Genomic DNA, 17567 nt, shown 5'->3' with positions numbered 1-17567 from the left:
GAACTACAACTCCTCTGCTCTCCGCTTAGGAGTTTCCGTCACCTGCTTGGGAAGCAGAAGCAGTAACATGGGATTTAGAGGATCCAGTGCCAGTTAGAGGAAACCATCAATTTACGGGGTTTGAAGAGAGTTGGACCAGTGTTCCAAGGAACATGTACTAGTGCTGCATATATATGTCTGTAAATATCTCTACAGCTGGCTTGTATCAGACATAGAGTGGCCCTCAGCACTAGGGAAGCGGTTGTCCCTCTGTGCTCGGCTCTGGTGAGGCCGCACCTCGAGCACTGTGTTCAGCGAAGACCTCGAGGTGCTGGAGCGTGTGCGGAGAAGGGCTCTGAAGCTTGTGAAGGGTTTAGAGAACAAGTCTGGTGAGGAGCGGCTGAGGGAGCTGGGCTTGTTCAGCCTGGAGAAAAGGAGGCTCAGGGGAGACCTTCCTGTGCTCTACAGGAAGCTGAAAGGAGGCTCCAGAGAGGTGGGGATCGTTCTCTTCTCCCAAGCCCCAGGTGACAAGACAAGAACAAAACCCCTTAGGTTGTACCAGGGGAGGTTTCGGTTGGTTCTTACAAAAAATTTCTTCACCGAAAGAGTTGCTCTGGTGGGTTTACGTGGCAAGGTTTTGGTAGCAGGGGGCCATAGGGGTGGCTTCCGTGAGAAGAATCTAGAAGCTGCCCCACGTTAGAGAAGGGCTCCACTGCTGGCCAGAGCCAAGCCAAGAAACGATGTCGCTTGTTCCTCTGTGAGAGCATATTGAAGAAAGGAGAACAAAAATAACAAAAAAAAGCTGCTTCCCAGGGAGAAAGAGAGGAGAAGCAGCCCTGCAGCCCCCCAGGGGAGTGCAGCAGGAGGGCAGGAGGTGCAGCAAGCAGGCAGCAGCAGTTCCCCTGCGGGCTGTGCCCCCGGTGGAGCAGGCTGTCCCCCTGCAGCCCATGGGTCCCCAACGGAGCAGATCTCCACGCTGCAGCCCCCCCGTGGGTGGAGGAGCCCCCGGTGGAGCAGGTGGATGTGGCCTGGAGGAGGCTGCGGCCCACGGAGAGCCCCCGCATGAGCAGGCCCCGGGCCGCAGCTGCAGCCCCCCCGTGGAGAGGAGCCCCCGCAGGAGCAGGGGGTCTGGGGGGAGCTGCCGCCCAGCCGTGGGGGACCCGTGCTGGAGCAGTTTGCTCCTGGGGGATGGATGGATGGATGGAGCCCGTGGGACGGAGCCGTGTGGGAGCAGTGCTTGAGGAGCTGCTGCCTGTGGGCAGCCCGTGTGGGATCAGCTGGGGAAGGACGGCATCCCGTGGGAGGGACCCCACGGGGAGCAGGGGCAGGGAGGGAGCGAGCAGGAGCGGCGGGGACAAAGCATCAGGGACTGACCGCAGCCCTCAGTCCCCTGTTTCCCTGCGCTGCTCAGGAGGAGGAGGTGGAAGAGGGCAGATGGGGAGAAGACGCTTTGGGTTTCTTTCCTTTGTTTCTCACGTGTCTAGTTTGTTGGTAGTAGGCAATAACTCTTACTATCTCCCTATGCTGAGTCTGCTTTGCTCGTCACGACAATCATTGAGCGATCTCCCTGTCCTTATCTCAGCCCTTGAGCCCTTTGCATCGTATTTTCTCCCCCTTTCTTTTTCAGGAGGGGGAGTGAGAGAGCGGCCGTGGTGGAACTCGGCTGCCCACCCGATTCAGACCACCGCAGTTGCAAAGGACTGGAAAAGTTTTCCGAAGAAACAAGATGTTTAACAAGGAGATGCATAGTTTCCTTATTACGGCTTCCTGGATAATTGGGGTTCTTTCCTATTGCCAGCTCGGAGGAAGAGAATTGTTGATTTCCCCTTCTTTTTTCTTACATGGAAATCAAAGGTGAACTGCTCTCCAAGTACGGGCAACGTATCAGAATTAAGCTCTTTTTGTCTGTAATCCTTTCTCAAGGAACAGATTGATCACACACCTTCCACAGATGTAGGGGAGCAGAGAATAATTTGGGAACTACTCTAATTCAAGTCAGTTTGGGCATAGTGGTACTTCTCTAGCTGTTGCTGAGACAGACGCGTTAGCAACAGGGAGTGTTGTGCCGTCACTGGGAGGCGCCTGCGGTGATGACTTCAGAAACAGAAGGGAATTATGTCACCACAGCACTTTGGGAACAGCTGCCTCTGGGCACGTTTAGCTGGGAGGCACAGAGAAGGGTGCTGGGTGTGATGAAACCACGTGAGGATTTGTGCATGTCACCTTGAGGTGCACAGAGAGGGCCCATGCCCTTCTGTAAGTGTTTTGATGCTTGGCTGAAGAAACCAATGTGGTTTTGTTGTGAATGCTTCATTTTAGTATTCTGTAGTTTGTGTCAAGTCCTTACAGAAGCATCAAGTTTGGTACTTTGCTCAATGATGGAGCTGCACAGAGTGAGAACAGACCCAATGTACGGGTGAGGGCCTCTGCACGTTCTCTTCTTCCTACAGACGATCAACAAATAAGGGTAGACAGAGAAGAGTCTGCTGTGGTCCTCCCATAGACCGCAAGTACTAAAGCATAAACAAGAGGCTTAAGAGTCCCCCTGTCATGTTAAAATTCAGGACAGCAATGGACTTCATCACATGGGCTGGCCTGTCGTGTAGTGTCTCAGGCTGTGGTATATGAAGATGCACTCCATCTGCTTTCAGGGTAGCAATTGCAGTGGGCAAGCTGCCTGACCTTAACATTTTTCATTTCATTTTTCACCAGAGTTTTGCTGGTTTCCCATGATTCACTCTTGGTCTAGAAAAAAAAATAATAAAAAAAAAAAGGGGGGGGGGGATTCGGATCAAAATAAAAGGATTTCCTTTCTATTAATTACATGTTCTTACTTGACAGATTTGATTATCGACTTAGAAAGCAAATATCTGGCCAGACTTCAAGACTTATGCTCGCAGCGTGGGACAGCTCTCGTAAGGGTGATTCAGGGTAGCTTCTGGAGAACAAGACGTCAGATCTCCAAACCAGCTTTCTTTGTGCTAATGTAGGAAGGGCGAGTAAGAGTAAAGGAAAGAGTCCAGGTACCGTAAGAAGCGGAAAGTGTGAAGGAAACTTCTTTCTGGCTGACACAGCTCCATATCTAGTTGTCAAGTATGAAGAGAGCAGTTCTAAGTTTCTTGGGGAGAGGAAAACAAAGAGACTGGGAGATTGTACAAAGACAAAAATGGGATTAGCTATTTCAGGAAATCATAGTAACTGGAAACAGAGATTGGAAGAGTGCTTTAAGCCAAGACAGAAACTTTTTCAAACTAAAACCTAGGAGTTGGATGAACCAAGAAGTGAATCCATTTTGATTATGCAGTTGTGTCCAGTGTTATCTTGGGAAACATGGTTTCCGCGTAAAATGTATGTGGGGCTTGAAGTTTTCCTAACGCCCTTCTCTGTGTATTCCCTACTGTTTGGTAAGCGCTGAGGTTACACTGCAGACAGTGTGACCTCTCCCCACCACTTCGCTGTCTGTTTGCACAACACGCCTAGCAACAGAATGGCTTGGACACAACTGCGCCTAGGAGCGAGTTCATTCAAGCTGGTGGACAAGGTAAAAGCTCTGGACAAGCGAAGGGCAGGGAGGGAGGGATGGACATACAAGATGATCGCTTTAATCTCATTTCTCTAAGAATCCTTCCTGAGAAAACAAAACAGCACAGAACAAATGAAACAAGCAGCTAGCTTGCTGGAGACATTGTCTGGGAGACAGTGAAAACACTTGCAGACAAAAACATACCGAAGGACTAACTCTTTGAGCTTAATTCTACTCAAACAGCATAACCTCAAAGTCCTGTTTCTGTTCATAACATGGCTGGTACAGTAACATGGCGCATTCGATGACTTTGCAGCATAGATGTCAGGAATGCAGCTTGGGATCACCTCCTTCTACTGAGAGTTCAGTTGGAAGGGATGAGCAAGTAATTTTTCCTGGGTTGGCGGAAATCTGTTTCAAGTCTGTTTTCTAACACTCTTACAGACACTTCTCTGTCCATCGGCCTGTCCTGCCGACTCTGGTGTGAGTGTGAAGCTGTGGCAAGAGGGGTTTCCCATTCCTATTTGACCTGGTGGACACCAGCTTTCCTAGGAAATTGCTGATGTTGCTGAGGAGGCGGCAGTATCAAAGGCCTTGTTGATGAAGGTACAACAAGCTGGGGAGGCTTTGGCATTTCTGCACAGTGCTGCTCCCTGACTGTCACTCCAGACTCAGATTCTGAAAGAAGCAAAGCAAGCTAGAGGAAAACTGGATGTCCAGGTAATTTTATTTCTTTTTATTTTTTCATTCTTCGCTTGTAAGAAAATCTAAGTCTTTAAAGCATTTGTTTGAAAACAGCTTTATGGAAATGCTTCTGGGTGTGCTCCTTCACCTTGTTTGGAACCTGCTTCACCTCGCTTCAGCTAGGGGACACCTATGCTCAAATTTATGCTTCCCATGATAAAGCGGCATTCTTTCGCTATTCTTTTCTGTGATGGTTGCAGGTGAGGTTGAAAAGAGTTGTCAGTACGATTCTTCGTTTCCTTTGCAGTATCCAAAACTCCGTGTTACAGCGGATCTTCTCCTCTGATCTGAAAAGCTTCACAGGCCAAAAGAGAATTGAGAGGAAGAAGGAAATAGAGAATGCTGACCAGTATTTCCAATTACCACCCGTAAGTTTTGCGAAAGAATCCGGTGCATTTCTGTAGTGGTAGAAAGTTAATAAAATCATGATCGTGCACTTGAAGGCAAGCAATGCTCTAAAAACAAAGAATGCAAGGCCCTGCTTAAGGACAGTCTTCAGGCTGCTTCTCGATCAACAGCTTATTTGGTTCTTCCACACCCTCATCTCCGCTTGCTCAGAAGTTGTGAAGGTCGGAAGCACACTCCGTGTTTTTCATCCCCTCTGTGTATCTTTTCCCTGACAGCAACTTCTGTCTTGGCTCTTCACATCCAGCCAGAGCAGTTTCTTTGCCTCCGCAACCTGCAGGCTGTCCTCTCATGTGTACCTGTGGTGGACTGAGGGTAATGCTTGTAACACACACAGATGCTGTATTCACTAGCACTTTGAGAAAAGAGAGCAAGAAGCTAACCTGCGCAGCAGTTTCTTAGGTTTCTGTATATCTATCTATCTATCTCTCTCTCTCTCTCTCTCTCTCTCTGCGCATATATTTCATTACTTATTTACTTATTTAAAGATCCTTTAAATATAGTAGATCCTTTAAGAAAGCTTACTTGTCCTTCTCCTTTACTTGTTTTTAACGTTTACTTTTCTAACCAAGCCTTAATGTTACAACATTGGATTGATGTAGTTCTCAGTTCTTAGAAGTTCTCAAAGCACATCAGTGATTTCTATATTTCTCAATCTTCCCATCTGCATTGAGACCTCTTATCTGAATTTAGGTATTAGGTGAAGAAGAACACCGCAACCAGCTGAAGCCGTATCAGCAGAGATGCTTCTATGCTAGGAAGTAATTCAGAGTGCTTCCATGGCGTACTTTAGACAGATTTCCTCTGGTCCTCTGGACTCAGCATCGCCAAGGGATATTTCAAAGCTCTCTGAAGGACCCGTCATTATCTCTGACACTGCAGTCTCCATTAGGAAGGGGTAAATATTCCTTGCCCTTGTGCAAAGGAACTACTCAGTTAGCTGTTTCTAACCCAAATCTCTTTGTTGTCTTCTATTGACAGACACCACCCGGCTAGCCAAGCTAACCCATTGAAAATGGAAGGAGTGGGACATCTTCCAAAGCCTGCTGCTGCTTCTAAGCAGAACTGCGCTGTAGGTGGGGACACAGCAAGAGGACACGTCCAGGCCACGCTGGAACTGCAAGGCACCTGTCTGAGCCACACAACAAAGTCAGCGATTCCCAGTTGGAGACTGTTCCTCGACCAGTGACACAGCAGCTGGAGCGCTTCTGGTTGCTGCTGATGGGTTCCCACGAATCAGCCAGGGATAGGAGCTATGAGAACGACTGAAGTGATCTGAAGATACCTGAAAGAAAGAAAAGAGGAGGGAAGAAGACAAGAGGGGAGGGAAGGGGAGGGAATAAAAGGAAGGGAGGGGAGGGAAGGGGAAGGAAGGGGAAGGAAGGGGAAGGGAGGGAAGGGGAGGGCAGGGCAGGGCAGGGGAAGATAGTGTAGGGGAGGTTAGGGGAGGGTAGGATAGGGTAGTGTAGCATAGCATAGCATAGCATAGCGTAGGGTAGCATAGCGTAGTGTAGCGCAGTGTAGCGTGGTAGAGGGGAGGGGAGCATAGGAGAGTATAGGGTAGTGTAGGGTAGTGTAGGGTAGTGTAGCGAAGGGTAGTGTAGGGGAGTGGAGGGGAGGATAGGGGAGGGGAGCATAGGGTAATGTAGGGTAGTGTAGGGTAGTGTAGCGAAGGGGAGTGTAGGGTAGGATAGGGGAGGGGAGTGTAGGGGTGTGTAGGGGAGGGCAGGGGAGGGGAGTGTAGCAGAGTGTAGGGACAGGGAGCATAGGGGAGGGGAGGGAAAGCAAAAGAGGGGAGGGGAGGGGAGGGGAGGGCAGGGCAGGGCAGGGCAGGGCAGGGGAGCATAGGGTAATGTAGGGTAGTGTAGGGTAGTGTAGCGAAGGGGAGTGTAGGGTAGGATAGGGGAGGGGAGTGTAGGGGTGTGTAGGGGAGGGCAGGGGAGGGGAGTGTAGCAGAGTGTAGGGACAGGGAGCATAGGGGAGGGGACGGAAAGCAAAAGAGGGGAGGTTAGGGGAGGGTAGGATAGGGTAGTGTAGCATAGCATAGCATAGCGTAGGGTAGCATAGCGTAGTGTAGCGTGGTAGAGGGGAGGGGAGCATAGGAGAGTATAGGGTAGTGTAGGGGAGGGGAGGAGAAGCAAAAGAGGGGAGGGGAGGGGAGGGGAAGCAAAAGAGGGGAGGGGAGGGGAGGGTAGGATAGGGTAGTGTAGCATAGCATAGCATAGCGTAGGGTAGCATAGCGTAGTGTAGCGTGGTAGAGGGGAGGGGAGCATAGGAGAGTATAGGGTAGTGTAGGGGAGGGGAGGAGAAGCAAAAGAGGGGAGGGGAGGGGAGGGGAAGCAAAAGAGGGGAGGGGAGGGGAGGGTAGGATAGGGTAGTGTAGCATAGCATAGCATAGCGTAGGGTAGCATAGCGTAGTGTAGCGTGGTAGAGGGGAGGGGAGCATAGGAGAGTATAGGGTAGGGTAGGGTAGGGTAGGGGAGGGGAGGGGAGGGGAGGGGAGGGGAGGGGAGGGGAAGCAAAAGAGGGGAGGGGAGGGGAGGGGAAGCAAAAGAGGGGAGGGGAGGGGAGGGGAAGCAAAAGAGGGGAGGGGAGGGGAAGCAAAAGAGGGGAGGGGAGGGGAGGGGAGGGGAGGAAAAGCAAAAGAGGGGAGGGGAAGGGAGGGGAGGGGAAGGGAAGGGAGGGGAGGGGAGGGGAGTGCTACCATAAATAAAATTGCCAAATACATGACATTTTGGATCTGGAGCCAAATCTTTGTGTTGCTGAAGGGATGCAAGACACAGACTCCTGATGGCTCTGGAACAGGAGGCGTTTATTGCCCTTTTTCACTCCTACATGTCCTCTCTCCGTAGCCCCACGTGCTGTCCACGCGCCCAAATCTATCATACAGTTGGTCAGAGACCCTCAGACACGCGCCTGGAGCCAGCCAGCAATTGCCCACTGCCCAAAGGTCCTCTTTAACACTTCAATTCTTGATCTCAGCCTGGCTCAAGTTTTTGTTTCTACCGCGTGTTTACTCGTTACCTCTAATTCAGGGACCTGCGAAACAGCGCGAAGCCACCTGCAAATTCCCTCCCCACACGTTGCCCTTCATTCCACAACCTGATTTATCGCTGCCATCCGCGCATTGCACAGTGCCATGAAAGGTTGGGCGTGCACAGAGGTGGCTGAGGATTTTCAGAAATAACTTTCCTTAAGAACTGCATCAAGACTTTTGCTGGAAGGCAAAAGATCGGCTGACTGATTAACGTAGGGATGGCAACTGAGCAAGGGAAGCATCTTCCAAACTTCCAAATATTTCCTGGATGCAGAACTACAACTCCTCTGCTCTCCGCTTAGGAGTTTCCGTCACCTGCTTGGGAAGCAGAAGCAGTAACATGGGATTTAGAGGATCCAGTGCCAGTTAGAGGAAACCATCAATTTACGGGGTTTGAAGAGAGTTGGACCAGTGTTCCAAGGAACATGTACTAGTGCTGCATATATATGTCTGTAAATATCTCTACAGCTGGCTTGTATCAGACATAGAGTGGCCCTCAGCACTAGGGAAGCGGTTGTCCCTCTGTGCTCGGCTCTGGTGAGGCCGCACCTCGAGCACTGTGTTCAGCGAAGACCTCGAGGTGCTGGAGCGTGTGCGGAGAAGGGCTCTGAAGCTTGTGAAGGGTTTAGAGAACAAGTCTGGTGAGGAGCGGCTGAGGGAGCTGGGCTTGTTCAGCCTGGAGAAAAGGAGGCTCAGGGGAGACCTTCCTGTGCTCTACAGGAAGCTGAAAGGAGGCTCCAGAGAGGTGGGGATCGTTCTCTTCTCCCAAGCCCCAGGTGACAAGACAAGAACAAAACCCCTTAGGTTGTACCAGGGGAGGTTTCGGTTGGTTCTTACAAAAAATTTCTTCACCGAAAGAGTTGCTCTGGTGGGTTTACGTGGCAAGGTTTTGGTAGCAGGGGGCCATAGGGGTGGCTTCCGTGAGAAGAATCTAGAAGCTGCCCCACGTTAGAGAAGGGCTCCACTGCTGGCCAGAGCCAAGCCAAGAAACGATGTCGCTTGTTCCTCTGTGAGAGCATATTGAAGAAAGGAGAACAAAAATAACAAAAAAAAAGCTGCTTCCCAGGGAGAAAGAGAGGAGAAGCAGCCCTGCAGCCCCCCAGGGGAGTGCAGCAGGAGGGCAGGAGGTGCTCCAGGCAGGCAGCAGCAGTTCCCCTGCGGGCTGTGCCCCCGGTGGAGCAGGCTGTCCCCCTGCAGCCCATGGGTCCCCCACGGAGCAGATCTCCACGCTGCAGCCCCCCCGTGGGTGGAGGAGCCCCCGGTGGAGCAGGTGGATGTGGCCTGGAGGAGGCTGCGGCCCATGGAGAGCCCCCGCAGGGCAGGAGCAGGCCCCGGGCCGCAGCTGCAGCCCCCCCGTGGAGAGGAGCCCCCGCAGGAGCAGGGGGTCTGGGGGGAGCTGCCGCCCAGCCGTGGGGGACCCGTGCTGGAGCAGTTTGCTCCTGGGGGATGGATGGATGGATGGAGCCCGTGGGACGGAGCCGTGTGGGAGCAGTGCTTGAGGAGCTGCTGCCTGTGGGCAGCCCGTGTGGGATCAGCTGGGGAAGGACGGCATCCCGTGGGAGGGACCCCACGGGGAGCAGGGGCAGGGAGGGAGCGAGCAGGAGCGGCGGGGACAAAGCATCAGGGACTGACCGCAGCCCTCAGTCCCCTGTTTCCCTGCGCTGCTCAGGAGGAGGAGGTGGAAGAGGGCAGATGGGGAGAAGACGCTTTGGGTTTCTTTCCTTTGTTTCTCACGTGTCTAGTTTGTTGGTAGTAGGCAATAACTCTTACTATCTCCCTATGCTGAGTCTGCTTTGCTCGTCACGACAATCATTGAGCGATCTCCCTGTCCTTATCTCAGCCCTTGAGCCCTTTGCATCGTATTTTCTCCCCCTTTCTTTTTCAGGAGGGGGAGTGAGAGAGCGGCCGTGGTGGAACTCGGCTGCCCACCCGATTCAGACCACCGCAGTTGCAAAGGACTGGAAAAGTTTTCCGAAGAAACAAGATGTTTAACAAGGAGATGCATAGTTTCCTTATTACGGCTTCCTGGATAATTGGGGTTCTTTCCTATTGCCAGCTCGGAGGAAGAGAATTGTTGATTTCCCCTTCTTTTTTCTTACATGGAAATCAAAGGTGAACTGCTCTCCAAGTACGGGCAACGTATCAGAATTAAGCTCTTTTTGTCTGTAATCCTTTCTCAAGGAACAGATTGATCACACACCTTCCACAGATGTAGGGGAGCAGAGAATAATTTGGGAACTACTCTAATTCAAGTCAGTTTGGGCATAGTGGTACTTCTCTAGCTGTTTCTGAGACAGACGCGTTAGCAACAGGGAGTGTTGTGCCGTCACTGGGAGGCGCCTGCGGTGATGACTTCAGAAACAGACCTGAATGATGTCACCACAGCACTTTGGGAACAGCTGCCTCTGGGCACGTTTAGCTGGGAGGCACAGAGAAGGGTGCTGGGTGTGATGAAACCACGTGAGGATTTGTGCATGTCACCTTGAGGTGCACAGAGAGGGCCCATGCCCTTCTGTAAGTGTTTTGATGCTTGGCTGAAGAAACCAATGTGGTTTTGTTGTGAATGCTTCATTTTAGTATTCTGTAGTTTGTGTCAAGTCCTTACAGAAGCATCAAGTTTGGTACTTTGCTCAATGATGGAGCTGCACAGAGTGAGAACAGACCCAATGTACGGGTGAGGGCCTCTGCACGTTCTCTTCTTCCTACAGACGATCAACAAATAAGGGTAGACAGAGAAGAGTCTGCTGTGGTCCTCCCATAGACCGCAAGTACTAAAGCATAAACAAGAGGCTTAAGAGTCCCCCTGTCATGTTAAAATTCAGGACAGCAATGGACTTCATCACATGGGCTGGCCTGTCGTGTAGTGTCTCAGGCTGTGGTATATGAAGATGCACTCCATCTGCTTTCAGGGTAGCAATTGCAGTGGGCAAGCTGCCTGACCTTAACATTTTTCATTTCATTTTTCACCAGAGTTTTGCTGGTTTCCCATGATTCACTCTTGGTCTAGAAAAAAAAATAATAAAAAAAAAAAGGGGGGGGGGGATTCGGATCAAAATAAAAGGATTTCCTTTCTATTAATTACATGTTCTTACTTGACAGATTTGATTATCGACTTAGAAAGCAAATATCTGGCCAGACTTCAAGACTTATGCTCGCAGCGTGGGACAGCTCTCGTAAGGGTGATTCAGGGTAGCTTCTGGAGAACAAGACGTCAGATCTCCAAACCAGCTTTCTTTGTGCTAATGTAGGAAGGGCGAGTAAGAGTAAAGGTAAGAGTCCAGATACCGTAAGAAGTGGAAAGTGTGAAGGAAACTTCTTTCTGGCTGATCCAGATCCATATCTAGTTGTCAAGTATGAAGAGAGCAGTTCTAAGTTTCTTGGGGAGAGGAAAACAAAGAGACTGGGAGATTGTACAAAGACAAAAATGGGATTAGCTATTTCAGGAAATCATAGTAACTGGAAACAGAGATTGGAAGAGTGCTTTAAGCCAAGACAGAAACTTTTTCAAACTAAAACCTAGGAGTTGGATGAACCAAGAAATGAATCCATTTTGATTATGCAGTTGTGTCCAGTGTTATCTTGGGAAACATGGTTTCCGCGTAAAATGTATGTGGGGCTTGAAGTTTTCCTAACGCCCTTCTCTGTGTATTCCCTACTGTTTGGTAAGCGCTGAGGTCACACTGCAGACAGTGTGACCTCTCCCCACCACTTCGCTGTCTGTTTGCACAACACGCCTAGCAACAGAATGGCTTGGACACAACTGCGCCTAGGAGCGAGTTCATTCAAGCTGGTGGACAAGGTAAAAGCTCTGGACAAGCGAAGGGCAGGGAGGGAGGGATGGACATACAAGATGATCGCTTTAATCTCATTTCTCTAAGAATCCTTCCTGAGAAAACAAAACAGCACAGAACAAATGAAACAAGCAGCTAGCTTGCTGGAGACATTGTCTGGGAGACAGTGAAAACACTTGCAGACAAAAACATACCGAAGGACTAACTCTTTGAGCTTAATTCTACTCAAACAGCATAACCTCAAAGTCCTGTTTCTGTTCATAACATGGCTGGTACAGTAACATGGCGCATTCGATGACTTTGCAGCATAGATGTCAGGAATGCAGCTTGGGATCACCTCCTTCTACTGAGAGTTCAGTTGGAAGGGATGAGCAAGTAATTTTTCCTGGGTTGGCGGAAATCTGTTTCAAGTCTGTTTTCTAACACTCTTACAGACACTTCTCTGTCCATCGGCCTGTCCTGCCGACTCTGGTGTGAGTGTGAAGCTGTGGCAAGAGGGGTTTCCCATTCCTATTTGACCTGGTGGACACCAGCTTTCCTAGGAAATTGCTGATGTTGCTGAGGAGGCGGCAGTATCAAAGGCCTTGTTGATGAAGGTACAACAAGCTGGGGAGGCTTTGGCATTTCTGCACAGTGCTGCTCCCTGACTGTCACTCCAGACTCAGATTCTGAAAGAAGCAAAGCAAGCTAGAGGAAAACTGGATGTCCAGGTAATTTTATTTCTTTTTATTTTTTCATTCTTCGCTTGTAAGAAAATCTAAGTCTTTAAAGCATTTGTTTGAAAACAGCTTTATGGAAATGCTTCTGGGTGTGCTCCTTCACCTTGTTTGGAACCTGCTTCACCTCGCTTCAGCTAGGGGACACCTATGCTCAAATTTATGCTTCCCATGATAAAGCGGCATTCTTTCGCTATTCTTTTCTGTGATGGTTGCAGGTGAGGTTGAAAAGAGTTGTCAGTACGATTCTTCGTTTCCTTTGCAGTATCCAAAACTCCGTGTTACAGCGGATCTTCTCCTCTGATCTGAAAAGCTTCACAGGCCAAAAGAGAATTGAGAGGAAGAAGGAAATAGAGAATGCTGACCAGTATTTCCAATTACCACCCGTAAGTTTTGCGAAAGAATCCGGTGCATTTCTGTAGTGGTAGAAAGTTAATAAAATCATGATCGTGCACTTGAAGGCAAGCAATGCTCTAAAAACAAAGAATGCAAGGCCCTGCTTAAGGACAGTCTTCAGGCTGCTTCTCGATCAACAGCTTATTTGGTTCTTCCACACCCTCATCTCCGCTTGCTCAGAAGTTGTGAAGGTCGGAAGCACACTCCGTGTTTTTCATCCCCTCTGTGTATCTTTTCCCTGACAGCAACTTCTGTCTTGGCTCTTCACATCCAGCCAGAGCAGTTTCTTTGCCTCCGCAACCTGCAGGCTGTCCTCTCATGTGTACCTGTGGTGGACTGAGGGTAATGCTTGTAACACACACAGATGCTGTATTCACTAGCACTTTGAGAAAAGAGAGCAAGAAGCTAACCTGCGCAGCAGTTTCTTAGGTTTCTGTATATCTATCTATCTATCTCTCTCTCTCTCTCTCTCTCTCTCTGCGCATATATTTCATTACTTATTTACTTATTTAAAGATCCTTTAAATATAGTAGATCCTTTAAGAAAGCTTACTTGTCCTTCTCCTTTACTTGTTTTTAACGTTTACTTTTCTAACCAAGCCTTAATGTTACAACATTGGATTGATGTAGTTCTCAGTTCTTAGAAGTTCTCAAAGCACATCAGTGATTTCTATATTTCTCAATCTTCCCATCTGCATTGAGACCTCTTATCTGAATTTAGGTATTAGGTGAAGAAGAACACCGCAACCAGCTGAAGCCGTATCAGCAGAGATGCTTCTATGCTAGGAAGTAATTCAGAGTGCTTCCATGGCGTACTTTAGACAGATTTCCTCTGGTCCTCTGGACTCAGCATCGCCAAGGGATATTTCAAAGCTCTCTGAAGGACCCGTCATTATCTCTGACACTGCAGTCTCCATTAGGAAGGGGTAAATATTCCTTGCCCTTGTGCAAAGGAACTACTCAGTTAGCTGTTTCTAACCCAAATCTCTTTGTTGTCTTCTATTGACAGACACCACCCGGCTAGCCAAGCTAACCCATTGAAAATGGAAGGAGTGGGACATCTTCCAAAGCCTGCTGCTGCTTCTAAGCAGAACTGCGCTGTAGGTGGGGACACAGCAAGAGGACACGTCCAGGCCACGCTGGAACTGCAAGGCACCTGTCTGAGCCACACAACAAAGTCAGCGATTCCCAGTTGGAGACTGTTCCTCGACCAGTGACACAGCAGCTGGAGCGCTTCTGGTTGCTGCTGATGGGTTCCCACGAATCAGCCAGGGATAGGAGCTATGAGAACGACTGAAGTGATCTGAAGATACCTGAAAGAAAGAAAAGAGGAGGGAAGAAGACAAGAGGGGAGGGAAGGGGAGGGAATAAAAGGAAGGGAGGGGAGGGAAGGGGAAGGAAGGGGAAGGAAGGGGAAGGGGAGGGCAGGGCAGGGCAGGGGAAGATAGTGTAGGGGAGGTTAGGGGAGGGTAGGTTAGGGTAGTGTAGCATAGCATAGCATAGCATAGCGTAGGGTAGCATAGCGTAGTGTAGCGCAGTGTAGCGTGGTAGAGGGGAGGGGAGCATAGGAGAGTATAGGGTAGTGTAGGGTAGTGTAGGGTAGTGTAGCGAAGGGTAGTGTAGGGGAGTGGAGGGGAGGATAGGGGAGGGGAGCATAGGGTAATGTAGGGTAGTGTAGGGTAGTGTAGCGAAGGGGAGTGTAGGGTAGGATAGGGGAGGGGAGTGTAGGGGTGTGTAGGGGAGGGCAGGGGAGGGGAGTGTAGCAGAGTGTAGGGACAGGGAGCATAGGGGAGGGGAGGGAAAGCAAAAGAGGGGAGGGGAGGGGAGGGGAGGGCAGGGCAGGGCAGGGCAGGGCAGGGGAGCATAGGGTAATGTAGGGTAGTGTAGGGTAGTGTAGCGAAGGGGAGTGTAGGGTAGGATAGGGGAGGGGAGTGTAGGGGTGTGTAGGGGAGGGCAGGGGAGGGGAGTGTAGCAGAGTGTAGGGACAGGGAGCATAGGGGAGGGGACGGAAAGCAAAAGAGGGGAGGTTAGGGGAGGGTAGGATAGGGTAGTGTAGCATAGCATAGCATAGCGTAGGGTAGCATAGCGTAGTGTAGCGTGGTAGAGGGGAGGGGAGCATAGGAGAGTATAGGGTAGTGTAGGGGAGGGGAGGAGAAGCAAAAGAGGGGAGGGGAGGGGAGGGGAAGCAAAAGAGGGGAGGGGAGGGGAGGGTAGGATAGGGTAGTGTAGCATAGCATAGCATAGCGTAGGGTAGCATAGCGTAGTGTAGCGTGGTAGAGGGGAGGGGAGCATAGGAGAGTATAGGGTAGTGTAGGGTAGGGGAGGGTAGGGGAGGGGAGGGGAGGGGAGGGGAGGGGAGGGGAGGGGAGGGGAGGGGAAGCAAAAGAGGGGAGGTTAGGGGAGGGTAGGATAGGGTAGTGTAGCATAGCATAGCATAGCGTAGGGTAGCATAGCGTAGTGTAGCGTGGTAGAGGGGAGGGGAGCATAGGAGAGTATAGGGTAGGGTAGGGGAGGGGAGGGGAGGGGAGGGGAGGGGAGGGGAGGGGAGGGGAGGGGAGGGGAGGGGAAGCAAAAGAGGGGAGGGGAGGGGAGGGGAAGCAAAAGAGGGGAGGGGAGGGGAAGCAAAAGAGGGGAGGGGAGGGGAGGGGAAGCAAAAGAGGGGAGGGGAGGGGAAGCAAAAGAGGGGAGGGGAGGGGAGGGGAGGGGAGGGGAGGAAAAGCAAAAGAGGGGAGGGGAAGGGAGGGGAGGGGAAGGGAAGGGAGGGGAGGGGAGGGGAGTGCTACCATAAATAAAATTGCCAAATACATGACATTTTGGATCTGGAGCCAAATCTTTGTGTTGCTGAAGGGATGCAAGACACAGACTCCTGATGGCTCTGGAACAGGAGGCGTTTATTGCCCTTTTTCACTCCTACATGTCCTCTCTCCGTAGCCCCACGTGCTGTCCACGCGCCCAAATCTATCATACAGTTGGTCAGAGACCCTCAGACACGCGCCTGGAGCCAGCCAGCAATTGCCCACTGCCCAAAGGTCCTCTTTAACACTTCAATTCTTGATCTCAGCCTGGCTCAAGTTTTTGTTTCTACCGCGTGTTTACTCGTTACCTCTAATTCAGGGACCTGCAAAACAGCGCGAAGCCACCTGCAAATTCCCTCCCCACACGTTGCCCTTCATTCCACAACCTGATTTATCGCTGCCATCCGCGCATTGCACAGTGCCATGAAAGGTTGGGCGTGCACAGAGGTGGCTGAGGATTTTCAGAAATAACTTTCCTTAAGAACTGCATCAAGACTTTTGCTGGAAGGCAAAAGATCGGCTGACTGATTAACGTAGGGATGGCAACTGAGCAAGGGAAGCATCTTCCAAACTTCCAAATATTTCCTGGATGCAGAACTACAACTCCTCTGCTCTCCGCTTAGGAGTTTCCGTCACCTGCTTGGGAAGCAGAAGCAGTAACATGGGATTTAGAGGATCCAGTGCCAGTTAGAGGAAACCATCAATTTACGGGGTTTGAAGAGAGTTGGACCAGTGTTCCAAGGAACATGTACTAGTGCTGCATATATATGTCTGTAAATATCTCTACAGCTGGCTTGTATCAGACATAGAGTGGCCCTCAGCACTAGGGAAGCGGTTGTCCCTCTGTGCTCGGCTCTGGTGAGGCCGCACCTCGAGCACTGTGTTCAGCGAAGACCTCGAGGTGCTGGAGCGTGTGCGGAGAAGGGCTCTGAAGCTTGTGAAGGGTTTAGAGAACAAGTCTGGTGAGGAGCGGCTGAGGGAGCTGGGCTTGTTCAGCCTGGAGAAAAGGAGGCTCAGGGGAGACCTTCCTGTGCTCTACAGGAAGCTGAAAGGAGGCTCCAGAGAGGTGGGGATCGTTCTCTTCTCCCAAGCCCCAGGTGACAAGACAAGAACAAAACCCCTTAGGTTGTACCAGGGGAGGTTTCGGTTGGTTCTTACAAAAAATTTCTTCACCGAAAGAGTTGCTCTGGTGGGTTTACGTGGCAAGGTTTTGGTAGCAGGGGGCCATAGGGGTGGCTTCCGTGAGAAGAATCTAGAAGCTGCCCCACGTTAGAGAAGGGCTCCACTGCTGGCCAGAGCCAAGCCAAGAAACGATGTCGCTTGTTCCTCTGTGAGAGCATATTGAAGAAAGGAGAACAAAAATAACAAAAAAAAGCTGCTTCCCAGGGAGAAAGAGAGGAGAAGCAGCCCTGCAGCCCCCCAGGGGAGTGCAGCAGGAGGGCAGGAGGTGCAGCAAGCAGGCAGCAGCAGTTCCCCTGCGGGCTGTGCCCCCGGTGGAGCAGGCTGTCCCTCTGCAGCCCATGGGTCCCCAACGGAGCAGATCTCCACGCTGCAGCCCCCCCGTGGGTGGAGGAGCCCCCGGTGGAGCAGGTGGATGTGGCCTGGAGGAGGCTGCGGCCCACGGAGAGCCCCCGCAGGAGCAGGCCCCGGGCCGCAGCTGCAGCCCCCCCGTGGAGAGGAGCCCCCGCAGGAGCAGGGGGTCTGGGGGGAGCTGCCGCCCAGCCGTGGGGGACCCGTGCTGGAGCAGTTTGCTCCTGGGGGATGGATGGATGGATGGAGCCCGTGGGACGGAGCCGTGTGGGAGCAGTGCTTGAGGAGCTGCTGCCTGTAGGATCAGCTGGGGAAGGACGGCATCCCATGGGAGGGACCCCATGGGGAGCAGGGACAGAGAGAGCATGAAGGAGCAGCAGAGATGAAACATTTGGGGCTGACCACAGCCCCCATTCCCCATTCCCCTGCACAATTCAGGGTGTGTGTGTGGAGTTGTGGGTTGGATGAGGATGGAGAATAGGGCAGATGGGAGGAGAAGGTGCTTTTAATTTGCTTTTAGTTTCTCACTGCTCTGGTCTTCTACTCTGTTAGCAATGGGTAATAAATTATATTTATCTCTCTGCACTAAGTCTGTTTTTCCCCTGATGGTAATTGGTGAGTGATTACCCTGTCCTTATCTCAACCCTTGAGT

General features: G+C 51.1%; 2 long non-coding RNA genes across 6 annotated transcripts; both read left to right on the top strand.

Annotated features, from left to right (window-relative positions):
• The first annotated feature begins 3460 nt into the window (after window positions 1–3460).
• Window positions 3461–6414, top strand: LOC140001908 (uncharacterized). Of its 2 annotated transcripts, none has more exons than XR_011807674.1 (5): window positions 3461–3520; window positions 3947–4222; window positions 4494–4966; window positions 5345–5549; window positions 5633–6414. It is a non-coding gene; the product is annotated as an uncharacterized lncRNA (long non-coding RNA). The 2 variants fall into 2 exon arrangements; XR_011807673.1 differs by having other exon boundaries at window positions 4494–4614; window positions 5633–6408.
• Window positions 6415–7324: 910 nt separating this feature from the next.
• Window positions 7325–13938, top strand: LOC113842792 (uncharacterized). 4 transcript variants are annotated; one of them, XR_003495534.2, is made up of 6 exons: window positions 7325–9800; window positions 10788–10957; window positions 11914–12189; window positions 12461–12581; window positions 13312–13516; window positions 13600–13938. It is a non-coding gene; the product is annotated as an uncharacterized lncRNA (long non-coding RNA). The 4 variants fall into 4 exon arrangements; XR_011807672.1 differs by having other exon boundaries at window positions 7325–10957; window positions 12461–12933; XR_011807671.1 differs by having other exon boundaries at window positions 7327–10957.
• The last annotated feature ends 3629 nt before the right edge of the window (window positions 13939–17567 follow it).

The sequence above is a fragment of the Anas platyrhynchos genome, chromosome 2 (assembly GCF_047663525.1).
Source record: "Anas platyrhynchos isolate ZD024472 breed Pekin duck chromosome 2, IASCAAS_PekinDuck_T2T, whole genome shotgun sequence".
Lineage (NCBI taxonomy): Eukaryota > Metazoa > Chordata > Aves > Anseriformes > Anatidae > Anas > Anas platyrhynchos.
Note: the sequence above shows the minus strand (reverse complement) of the source record. Positions and strands in the feature narration are given on the sequence as shown.